Genomic DNA, 10,861 nt, shown 5'->3' with positions numbered 1-10,861 from the left:
CCTTCTTGTACCATCAAACAGACAGGAGACAGCAGCCATGCCCACACAGACCAGACACACATGTGCATTCTATAGCCCCAACTAATGCATGAGGACCACTACCTCTCCTGGGCCAATTGATTATCAATAGAAGCCAACACTAGCAAAACCTACTCCCAATAGCAAACAGAGAACTGAACACACACAGTTTTTTTCACACCAGGAGAGACAGTGGTGAAAGTCTAAGAACACACCAACATACAGTCATCAATTAAATACAAATATAATAGCACCATAATGTTACAGGCCAAACAGACCATTTCATTTCACACAAGAAACAAGACAAAGTGATGCAAACAAGTGGCTGAAATACAGAGTCAGAAGGCTTTTCTGACAAAGAAATGACATGGGAACTACCTGATAATGAATTCAAAAAAATATTTAGATGCTTTCAATGAAATGAGAGAAAGATCTAGAAAGCTGCAGATTAACTCAAGAAAACACAGATAAAATTTTAGAAGAATTCAGGGCAATACTGTAAGAATTAAGGGAAAAAATCAATAAAAATTTAGAGAGCATATAAAAACAGCAAAAAGAAATTCAGATGATAAATACTAAGATTTCAGAAATGGATAATACACTAAAAGGTCAAAGTAAAATTGAATCAAAGGAAGGCCAAATTAGTGAGCTTGAATACAAATCTTTTAGTACTAACTGAATAGAAGAATAATCAGAGAAAAATAACAAAAACATCTGAAGAAAGCTTAAGAATTGTGTGGGGCACCATCCAGGGTAATAACCTATGTGTGATTGGAATTCCAGAATGGGAAGAGACAAAACAAAAAGCAGAGAAAATAATCTAAGACTTGTTGAGAATATTTCCCTAACATCATGAAAAATGAGAAGATGTGTAATCAATATCTGAACAAATCCTGAACGGGATGTCAAAGGAAATCACTAAGACATTTGATAAGTGAACTTTCCAAAACCGAAAGAAAAAGAAAGAAACTTGGAAGCAGCTTGGGGGTTGTTGTTGTTGTTAAATGCCATCGAGTCAATTCTGACCCATAGGGACGCTGTATAGGGTTTCCAAGGAGCAGCTAGTGAGCTTGAACCCCTGACCTTGCAGTTCAAACAGCTTTGCAGTCTGGTACATTAACCCTCAGCACCACAGGGGAAGTCACCTACAAAGGAGAACCAATAAGACTAAACTCTGATTTCTTAGCAGAAACCATACAAGCAGGCAAGCAGGAAGGCAAAGCATGACATATATAAAACTCTGAAAGATTAAAAAAAATGCCAAAAAAGAATCACTGTTGTTGTTCAGTGCTGTTGAGTTCTGCACAACAGAACAAAACATTGCCTGGTCTCGCACATCCTCACGATTGTTATGTTTGAGCCTACTGTTTTTGCTACTGTGTCAATCCATCAAGTGGGAGGTCTTCCTGCTTTTTTCTGGTCCTGCATTTTACCAAGCATGATGTCCTTCTCCAGGGACTGATTCCTCCTGATAACATCTGCAAAGTATGACAAACCAAGTATCAACATCCATTCTGACCTTTAAGGAGCATTCTGGCTAAACTTCTTCCAAGACAGGTTTATTCATTCTTTAAACCTTATACAGGGTAGCTATGAGTCAGAGTCAACTCAACGGAACTTCACAACAACAACAATACTGGAAGTCCATGTTACTTTTAATTTCTTCTCCAACACCATAATTCAAATGCATTTATTTTTTCCTTGGTCTTCCTTATTCTTTGCCTGACTTTCACATGCATATAGGGTGATTGGAAATATGATAGTTTGGGTCTGGCACACTTTAGTTCTCAAACTGATATCTTTGCTCTTGGACACTTTAAAGAGGTCTTTTGCAACATATTTGACTAATGCAATACGTTGTCTGATTTCTTGTTTGCTGTTTCCATGAGGGTTGATTATGGATCTAAACAAAATGAAGTCTTTGGCAAATTCAATCTTATCTCCATTTGTTATGATGTTATATATTGGTGCAGTAGTGAGGATTTTTGTTTTCTTCACATTGAGGTGCAATCCATACTAAAGACTTTAGTCTTTGATCTTCATCAATGGTTATTTTAAGTTTTCTTCATTTCCATCAAGCAAGGTTATATTGTCTGCATATGTTGTTGCTGTGCTGTTGAGTTGGTTCCAACCCATAGTGACTCTGTGTAGGGTTTCCTAGGAGCAGCTGGTGAGCTTGAAGTCTGCATATTTGTTGTTGTTAAGTGCCATGGAGTCCGTTCTGACTCAGTGACCCTGCACAGGGTTTCCAAGGCTGTAAATCTTTATGGGAGCAGAACGTCTCATCTTTCTCCCCGGGAACAACTGGTAGTTTTGAACTGCTGACCTTGCGGTTCGCAGCCCATTCATAACCACTATGCTACCAAGTCTGCATATAGCAGCTTGTTAATGAGTCTTCCTACAATCCTGATGCCGTGTTCTTCTTTATATAATTCAGCTTCTTAGATTACTTGCTCAGCATACAGATTGAATAAGTATGGTGAAAAGATACAACCCTGGCACACACCTTTCCTGATTTTAAACCATCCAGTGTCCCCATGTTCTGTTCAGAAAACTGCCTCAGATAAACAGAAATTAAAGGAATTGGCAAAAAAAACAACAACAAAACTACTAACCTTACAAGAAATACTAAAGAGAGTTCTCCAGACAAAGTACCAAAAACAATAGACAACAACCTGCAATAAGCATATATGACGAGACCACCAAGAAATCAATCTAGATATAGAAGTATCCAAAGTAAAAGAACAAAAAACAATACCTATTACTACTGAAGCTAGAGAACTTGGGATATCAATTTGTAACAAAGACAATTACAAAACCAAAGGAGAGTAGTAATGGAGATTCTTAATGGAGAAGTCAAGCAGATTTCAAGACAGAACACACTGTTTCAAACTTGGGAATAAAATAATACACATTATTTGGATGAAGGGGATAGCAATATACAATAAAAAGGGAGATTTTAAAAAAATGATGGAGGCAAAGGGAAGATCCTGAGAGTACAGCAAGCGTTAAAGGAAACATAGGTAAATACTGTTATAAACATAATTCTGCAGTAATGGTGAGCTAGAAGGTGATACATGAATAGACAGACACACAGGCTGAACAAGTGTGGGAAGGAGTGTGGGGATATACCTATATATATATATAGGTTTAACAGAGGCTGTTTGTATATGAGAATTTAATTTTGCTGTAAATATATCCATGAATGTGGTTAAGCTTATAGGGGAGAGTTATGAAAACTTCTTAAACATAGTGAAGCACCTTGAGGGAATGAATCCCTGGGGTTAGGGTCTCAGCACCATAGTCTCTGGGGACATAAAGGTCAATTGGCATAACACAGTCCACAAAGACAATATTCTACATGCTACTTTGGTGAGTTGTGATTGTTATCTTAAATGCTTTTGAGCAGTCATCTCAGGTGCAACTTTCAGTCTCTCCGATCAGAAGAAAGAAGAGTGATGAGAATTGAAAACACATGGAAACAATTAATCCAATGGATTAATTTACTTAAATTAAGTAAGAGATTAAGTAAAATCTTTTACTCTAAGACAAAAGAGATAGATGGTGCCCAGCTACCTCTACTAACTACTCTGAAAGGGGTGACAATTAGATGGTCCAAACTATAGTGGGAGAAAATGTAGAACAAGATTTAAAATCATGAAAACGACCAGGCTTACTAGTGGAACCCCTAAGACAATGGCACTTAATCATCCTTCAGGTTTGGAACTGAGCTTATCCCCATGCCTCAATTTTCAACCAACCAATAGAAAGTTCTAAAAGGGAAATAATACCACTAGTGAGGTAGTGAGGTAAGCTCCTTTGAATAGTCAAACATTTGAAATAAAAAATCAGCATTTAATCAATGACAATGTTCAGAAGAGTTAGGAAAGAAAGAGGAATGGAAACAGAAAACACATGGCTATGTGCTGTGGAGTTGATTCTGACTCATAGCGACACTGTAAAGGGTTTCCGAGGCTGTAAACCTTTATAGAAGTAGAAAGTTTCCTTTTACTCCGGCAGAATAGCTAGTAGTTTTAAACTGCTGAGGTTAGCAGGCCAACTCATAATCACTACTCTACAAAAGTGGTGTTATATTGAGGGAATGGTAATTAGTTAGTGAAACAAAATGTGTATGAATTGTTGAATGCAAAACTGATAATCTGCTCTGTAAACTTTACCCAACTCACAATAAACAGCTTAAAAAAAAAAAAGAGGATCTACCTTCCTTATTATGAAGTGAAATGAACAGAGGGAAAAGACCAACCTTTCAAATACTCAGCAGTTACAACTAGACAAAAGAGTAGAACAATATTAACTTTAAACGGTATTAGCCATGGGTAGAAGCAAAAGATTCTGTGCTGGTGCAGCCTTGCATAGTTCCCTCTCTTATTCTACCCACCAGAGATATTACTGGGCATCATCAGCAAAGTATGGAGAAACTCAAACAGAGCTATCTTTTCTCTTTCCTGACTCAGAGGTCATTGGAAGAGCTGTTAAGGAGAGAGAGGTGAATCAGGATTAGTGAACACCTGAGGCTGACTCAGGAGGAATGTTGAACGCCAGAATCTCAGGCTGAGGTAGAGAATCCTTGAAGATCACAGGGATGTGACACTTCCCTACAACCTTCTCCTTTATTAAGTCAGTCTTGGCATAGGATATTCAATAAGTGACCTAGTCTAGGAAACACTTCATAACTGTCCCATATGCTTAGCTGGGAATGGGCAGGCAGGGAATTAACATGTGAACTCTGACTCATGGTTCCCCATGGATGTCAGAGTAGAACTGGGCTCCATTGGGATTGCAGTGGTTGATGTTTTGGAAGTAGATCACCAGGTCTTTCTACTGAAGCTCCTCTGAGTAGACTCAAACCTGCAACCTTTTGGTTAGCAGATTGGAGCTTATCAACCATTTGCGACATTCAGGGACTCTGAATAGAGAGAAAGAGAATACTTAAAGGGTCTTTCTTGGGCTGGCCCCACCTTTAAGGAAAATTGAAGCCAGGAGTAGAGTGCTGGGCAGCCTTCTTTGACATTACTTTAAGCACTGTTTCTGATCTCTGTAATGCTTTTAAAGGATTACCATGTAAATTTCACAAAGACCTATGGAGAAAGGTCACAGAGAGCTTTTAGCAGAGGGCTCCAAATCTGCAGGCCGGACCCCAGAGTGGAGCTACTTGACACCTGCAGAGAAGCAGTCACTTCAAAGGACAAACCAGAGGGTCTCTCCCAAAGGAGCACATTGTAATCCCCTCCTTGGGCAGAAAGCTCTAGCTCTTTGTGGGCAGCTGCCCAAATTTCCCAAGAGGATGGATCTTGCTAAGTCAAGTGGCCCTCCTGTTAATTACAGCAAAAGCCTTCTAAATCTCAAATGAATAGATTAGGTTGCATGCAGTTTTTCACCCTGGCTAAAGACATGAAGCTTAGCACTTCATCTCAAATAACAACATCACATTGGTGGCAGAAGGATGTGCCCAGGTGTGTATGCACTTTCCCAGAGCATACATCTAATCAGAACAGCAGGTGTTAAATAAAGATTAGATTTGTAGCCATTCTTCTAATGCTGACAAAAATTGTAAGCATTTTACAGCCTCATCAAGAAGGTCTGAATTAGGAGGAGGAGGCAAAAGGTAAACATTCTTCCTCAAAATTGAATTTTTGGCTTCTATTTATTATTGCTGTTGTTAAGTGCAGTCAAATCAGTTCTGACTAATAGCAACCATGTATAGGGTTTCCGAGGAGCAGCTAGTGAGTTTGAACTGCTGATCTTGAGGTTCAAACCAGCCTTGTAGTATAGTGCTTGTCCTACAGCATCACACCAGGATTTCTGTTTACTAAAAAATTCCTAAAAACCATCAGCAAACACAGATCAATCTCATTTTAGGGTCAATTAGCTAGAATATACTCCGGCAATTTCATTTTCATGTATTTCAGCCACTCTTTTCCTAGGGAGTCATGAACTGCTGATCAGCAGCACAATTCTGTTTAAATAAACCTCAGGTGACCCAGGATTGCTCATATCAATGCATCAGGATGAGGGGAAGCCCAAACACATCCTGCTTAGGAACATGTTACTTGCTTTTACTTTTGGAAGTTAGCTAGCATTACTGTTTTATTATTTTGGTTAACACATTTCTTCTTTTGCTTTCCTCATTTCCTCTTTTCCTCATTTCTTCTCCTGGTTAATTGTCAGGATTTAAGGGAAATGAAACTTTTGTTCAGAAACTGAGACTCTGAGAGGTGAAGAAAGACCCATTCTAAGTTTTAAAGATGGTTAGGGTCAACTTAGAGCTCCCAGAGGTGCTTTCTGTCTCTTGCATTATAGTGCTATTGCTCTTGTTGTTAAGTGCGGCCGAGTTGGTTCTGACTCATAGAAACCCTGTATAGGATTTCCAAGGAGTGACTGGTGGGTTTGAGCCACTGACCTTGAGATTGTAAAGTAAGTCAGATTATCTTACAGTGCCACACCAGAATTCATATAATAGTGCAGTTACTTAGAATTCAATCTGTCCTTAGATGGACAGGGCTAGCCCAAACAGAACATTTTTTGAAGCCTGAGACCATAAGCTCAGTGGTTCAAACTTACCAGCTGCTCCTTGGAAATCCTATGCAGGGTCGCTATGAGTCGGTACTGACTAGACAGCACTGAACAGCAACAGTATATATATATGTGTGTGTGTGTGTGTGTGTGTGTGTGTGTGTGTGTGTGTGTGTGTTTTGTTTTTTTACAATTAACCAATGAGACAGTGGTGTACTGGTGTGGTGCTGTGGATTAATTTGCTGGACTGTAAAATCAGCAGTTCAAGTTTACTAGCTACTTCCTGGAAACCCTATACAGGGTCATTATGGGTTGGAACCGACTTGACCACACTTTACAACAACAACAAATGAGATAGTTTCATAATTATATAGTCATAACAAGGTTCCAACTAATAGTGCTTACTGAATACTATTTTTAAATGTTCTTGTAAACTAGAAAATTAAATTTCCTGACTCTCTTTGAATAGCTTATCAACATGCAGATTATGGACTCTGACATATTTTGCTGAGTGGATTTGTTGTTTAGTGCCGTCGAGTCGGTTCCGACCCATAGCGACCCTGTACAGGGTTTCCGAGGCTGTAAATCTTTACGGGAGCAGAACGCCTCATCTTTCTCCCACGGAGCTGCTGGTAGTTTCGAACTGCTGGTCTTAAGGTTCGCAGCCCGATTCGTAACCACTACGCTACCAGAGCTGAGTGGATACAGGAGTGATAAAAGTATGGTTTTAACAGTTAGGATTTTTATCCCTGGTTCTGCAGTAAAAACTCCACAACTTGGAAATATAAAATGACAGAGACAGTCCCACACCCACAGTCCCACCGTCAGAGATTTTTTTTTTTTTTTTTATTCCATGTAGGAGCATACTTCTTGCAAGACAGATATGCTTGTTGTACTGCTATACATGGAATCATTTTGAGTCAGCATTGACCAGATGACAATTAGTTTTTGGATTAGGTCAGTTGTGTATGACTTTGTCAGGAACATACGAAAAGGGATCCAATAGAAGCTTGCTGAAAATGTGAGTAAATGTAAGTATTTACCAGTATATAAAACATTAATACCCGTGTTAAGTCTTACTTTGCTTCTAATGGAAACAGCCATATTGATTTGTGATACTTACAAGGCCAGAAGTAGAGTATAATTAGAATAAAACTGTTCTGAAAACTAGCCTGGTGAGGCTATCTGCTAGGAGAAAGTTCTTAGAGAATAAGAAGTTTATTATATACCCAATTGGCCTAATCCTCACTGCGTAGGGCCACAGAGAAGGCCCCTCCTCTGCTCCACTAGCATATATTCCTCTTTCCTTGAAATACTCCCTTCCCAGTTAGGGAAGTGCTCCAACTCCATTGTGAGACTGTGGAACTGTCCGGCTTACTAGAGACAGTGGTGGGAATGGGTGAGCATTCTGGAGGAAAGGAGACAGAACTTTTTGTACATATATGAGTGATTTTTAATACTGTCTTCCCAGCATTAGACATGTCTGAATTTTTGTTTTTTAAATCCTAGTGCCCAGGTACCACTCTGTGGTAATAATCTCTGAGACTGGAGCCTATAACATCAGGCATTTCTTTCAAATGCTCAGAGATTCTAATGTGTATCCAGGGTTGAAAACCACTGCTATACCATTGATATCTTAAAGGGTTGTAAAAAGTAGACTATTTATGTAGTATGATTTCTTGGGTGCTTAAGAAATCCTTTCCTTCAGTGTCTGCAATTCTGTAATTTAGAAATGCATTCCATTGACTTAATCAAACAGAGGCATTGTCCTTCACTATATGTCAAACACTCCTGGAGTGTTTGACATATAGTCTTTTAAGACATATAGTCTCTTAAGACATTCTTTGTGGGTCTATTAACAAAGGAAGGGAAACCATAAGTCAGCTGGAATTTTAGGGCATCAGGAGGATAGAAGAGTGATAAGAGGAGGAAAAGACTAAGTGAACCTCCTTCTTGGTTTAGCTTGCAATCCCTGAGTAGTGTAAACAGTGCTCAGCTGCTGACTGAGAGATGAACCTTGGAACAAAGTCCTATTGATCTTCCTAAAAATCAACCATTGAAAACTGTATGGAGTACAGTTGTCTGCTGACACACACAGAGTCGCTGTGAGTAAGAGTCAACACCAAGGCAACTGGTTTGAATTTTGCCTGAGACTGATTGCAGAGGATGATTGAGGTTAACATGCATTGAGGTTAATATGCACTCTCACTTCAGGGGATATGCAAGTTATTGTTATGTGCCTTTGAGTAAGTTCTAATTCATAGCAATCCAGTTTAGAGTTTCCAAGGAGTGGCTGGTGGGTTTGAACCATCAACCTTATGGTTAACAGTTTAGTACTTATCCTACAGCACCAAACCAGGACCCCAAATTTTTGAGAATCAGAGTTTAGATCAAGGCCAAAGTCACAATCTGCTAGATGAATAAAACGAGGGTAGGAGTAAAGAAGTGACATATATAGGACTAGAATTCAGCTCCCCTTACCTAATCAACCACTCTTTCCACTCTATTGCCAGGTTCTCTTTCTAAAGAGAATGGACCTCTTTGGGGGGATTTACTTTGTTCTATGGGAACAGATGTAGCCCTGGTGTGACACTGTAGGATAAGCACTGGATTTCTATCCACAAGGTTACTGTTATTGCTAGGAGCTGTCAAGATGGCTTAGATTCATAGCAAACTTGCCCAGTCCTGCACCATCCTTACAATTGTTGTTCCTCTTGAGCCCATTGCTGCTGCCACTGTGACAATCCATCTGATTTGGGATCTTCCTTGTTTTCATTGACTTTCCACTTTACCAAGCATGATGTCCTGCTCCAGGGATTGCTCCATCCTGATAACGTGCCTGAAGTGTGAGAGATGAAGTCTTCCCCTCCTAGTTCTAAGGCACATTCTGGCTGTACTTCTAACAAAGCTTTGCTTTTCTTCTATTGGTCCATGGTACTTTAAATATTCTTCTCCAAAACCATAACTCAAATGTGATGTATGAATCTAGGAAAATTGGAAGTTGTCAAAATGACATAGAAATGTATAAGGATCAATATCCTAGGCATTAGTGAGCTGAAATGGACTGATATTGAACATTTTGAATCTGACAATCATATGGTTTACTATGCCGGGAATGACAAATTCAAGAGGAATGTTCAAAAAGAACATTTCAAGATCTATCTTGAAGTAAAATGCTATCTATGATAGGATAGGATAATATCCATATGCCTACAAGGAAGACCAGTTAATACCATTATATTCCAATTTATGCACCAACCATTAAATCCAGTGGTGATGAAATTGAAGAATTCTATCAACTTCTTCAGTCTGAAAATGAATCAAACATGCAGTCCAAATATATTGATAATTATTGGTGATTGGAATGCAAATGTTGGAAACAAAGAGGAAGGATCAGTAGTTGGAAAATACGGCCTTAGTGACTAACATAACTGAGGCTGGAGATTCTAAAACTCTTCTGGTCTTTGGACATTATTGTGTAATGCATCAAATCTGTTCCTGAATATAGAGGACTTGCAAATTATAAAAAGATTGCATTCCAAATTTGAGGTAGTTGTGGTTTAGGATGCATTTCTTTTCTTTTTTTTTTTTGTATAAAACACTGAATTTATTGGTCTTTTTTTCTTGGGAATTTGATGTATCACTACTGCATTACAACTGAGCCATTAATCTTGTAGCCTCATTGATACTGACTGGGTGGTTTTCATGCTGCTACTAAGGCATCAGTTTTTTTCTGCAGTGGTTCAAGGGAAAGGCCTTTCAAGGAATCCGCAAGTTCCTTTTGTGTATCTATACAAGCTTTATTTACTCTGGTAACTTTTTCATTATTCACAATGTTTATCTTAAGATTTGTGGCAACCGGTTTTGCTTTGTTTTTAGATTTAAAGTTTTTTCGGTTTGCTATGTGAAATACGCTCCTGGGTTTCTGCCCTCTTAGTCTATCCTTGGCCATTATCAAATCTTTGATACCTCATGCAGTCGTTCAAGGCCCATGTGACGCCATCAGCAAGCACTTGGTCAAGGAACTTCTTGGTGGAGAGGTCCCAGGATGCATTTTCCTATAGAGGCAATTCATTAAAAATTTTAATTCTAAACATAGTTGAAATCATGTTATCTTCTATGGCCATAAAAGATACTGCTGTAGTTATTACTAAGTGCCCTCAAGTTAGTCCTGACACATTCCGACCACTTTTTTAAAAATCATTTTTAAGGCTTTCAATCGTATTTCTTCCGTTGAGACTGGTGGCTTGGACCACAAACCTTGTGGTTCACAATTTAATGCTTATCATATGTAACTCACATGCTCCAG

At 38.9% G+C, this 10,861-nt stretch overlaps 1 pseudogene; it reads right to left on the bottom strand.

The window, feature by feature from the left end:
* Positions 1 to 10,203: 10,203 nt before the first annotated feature.
* LOC102832166 lies at positions 10,204 to 10,504 on the bottom strand (annotated as a pseudogene).
* Between the last annotated feature and the right edge of the window lie 357 nt (positions 10,505 to 10,861).

Source organism: Chrysochloris asiatica, unplaced genomic scaffold (genome assembly GCF_000296735.1).
Source record: "Chrysochloris asiatica unplaced genomic scaffold, ChrAsi1.0 scaffold00145, whole genome shotgun sequence".
NCBI classification, from domain to species: Eukaryota; Metazoa; Chordata; class Mammalia; order Afrosoricida; family Chrysochloridae; genus Chrysochloris; species Chrysochloris asiatica.
The sequence above is the reverse complement of the archived record's forward strand: the minus strand, read 5'-3'. Positions and strand labels throughout refer to the sequence as shown.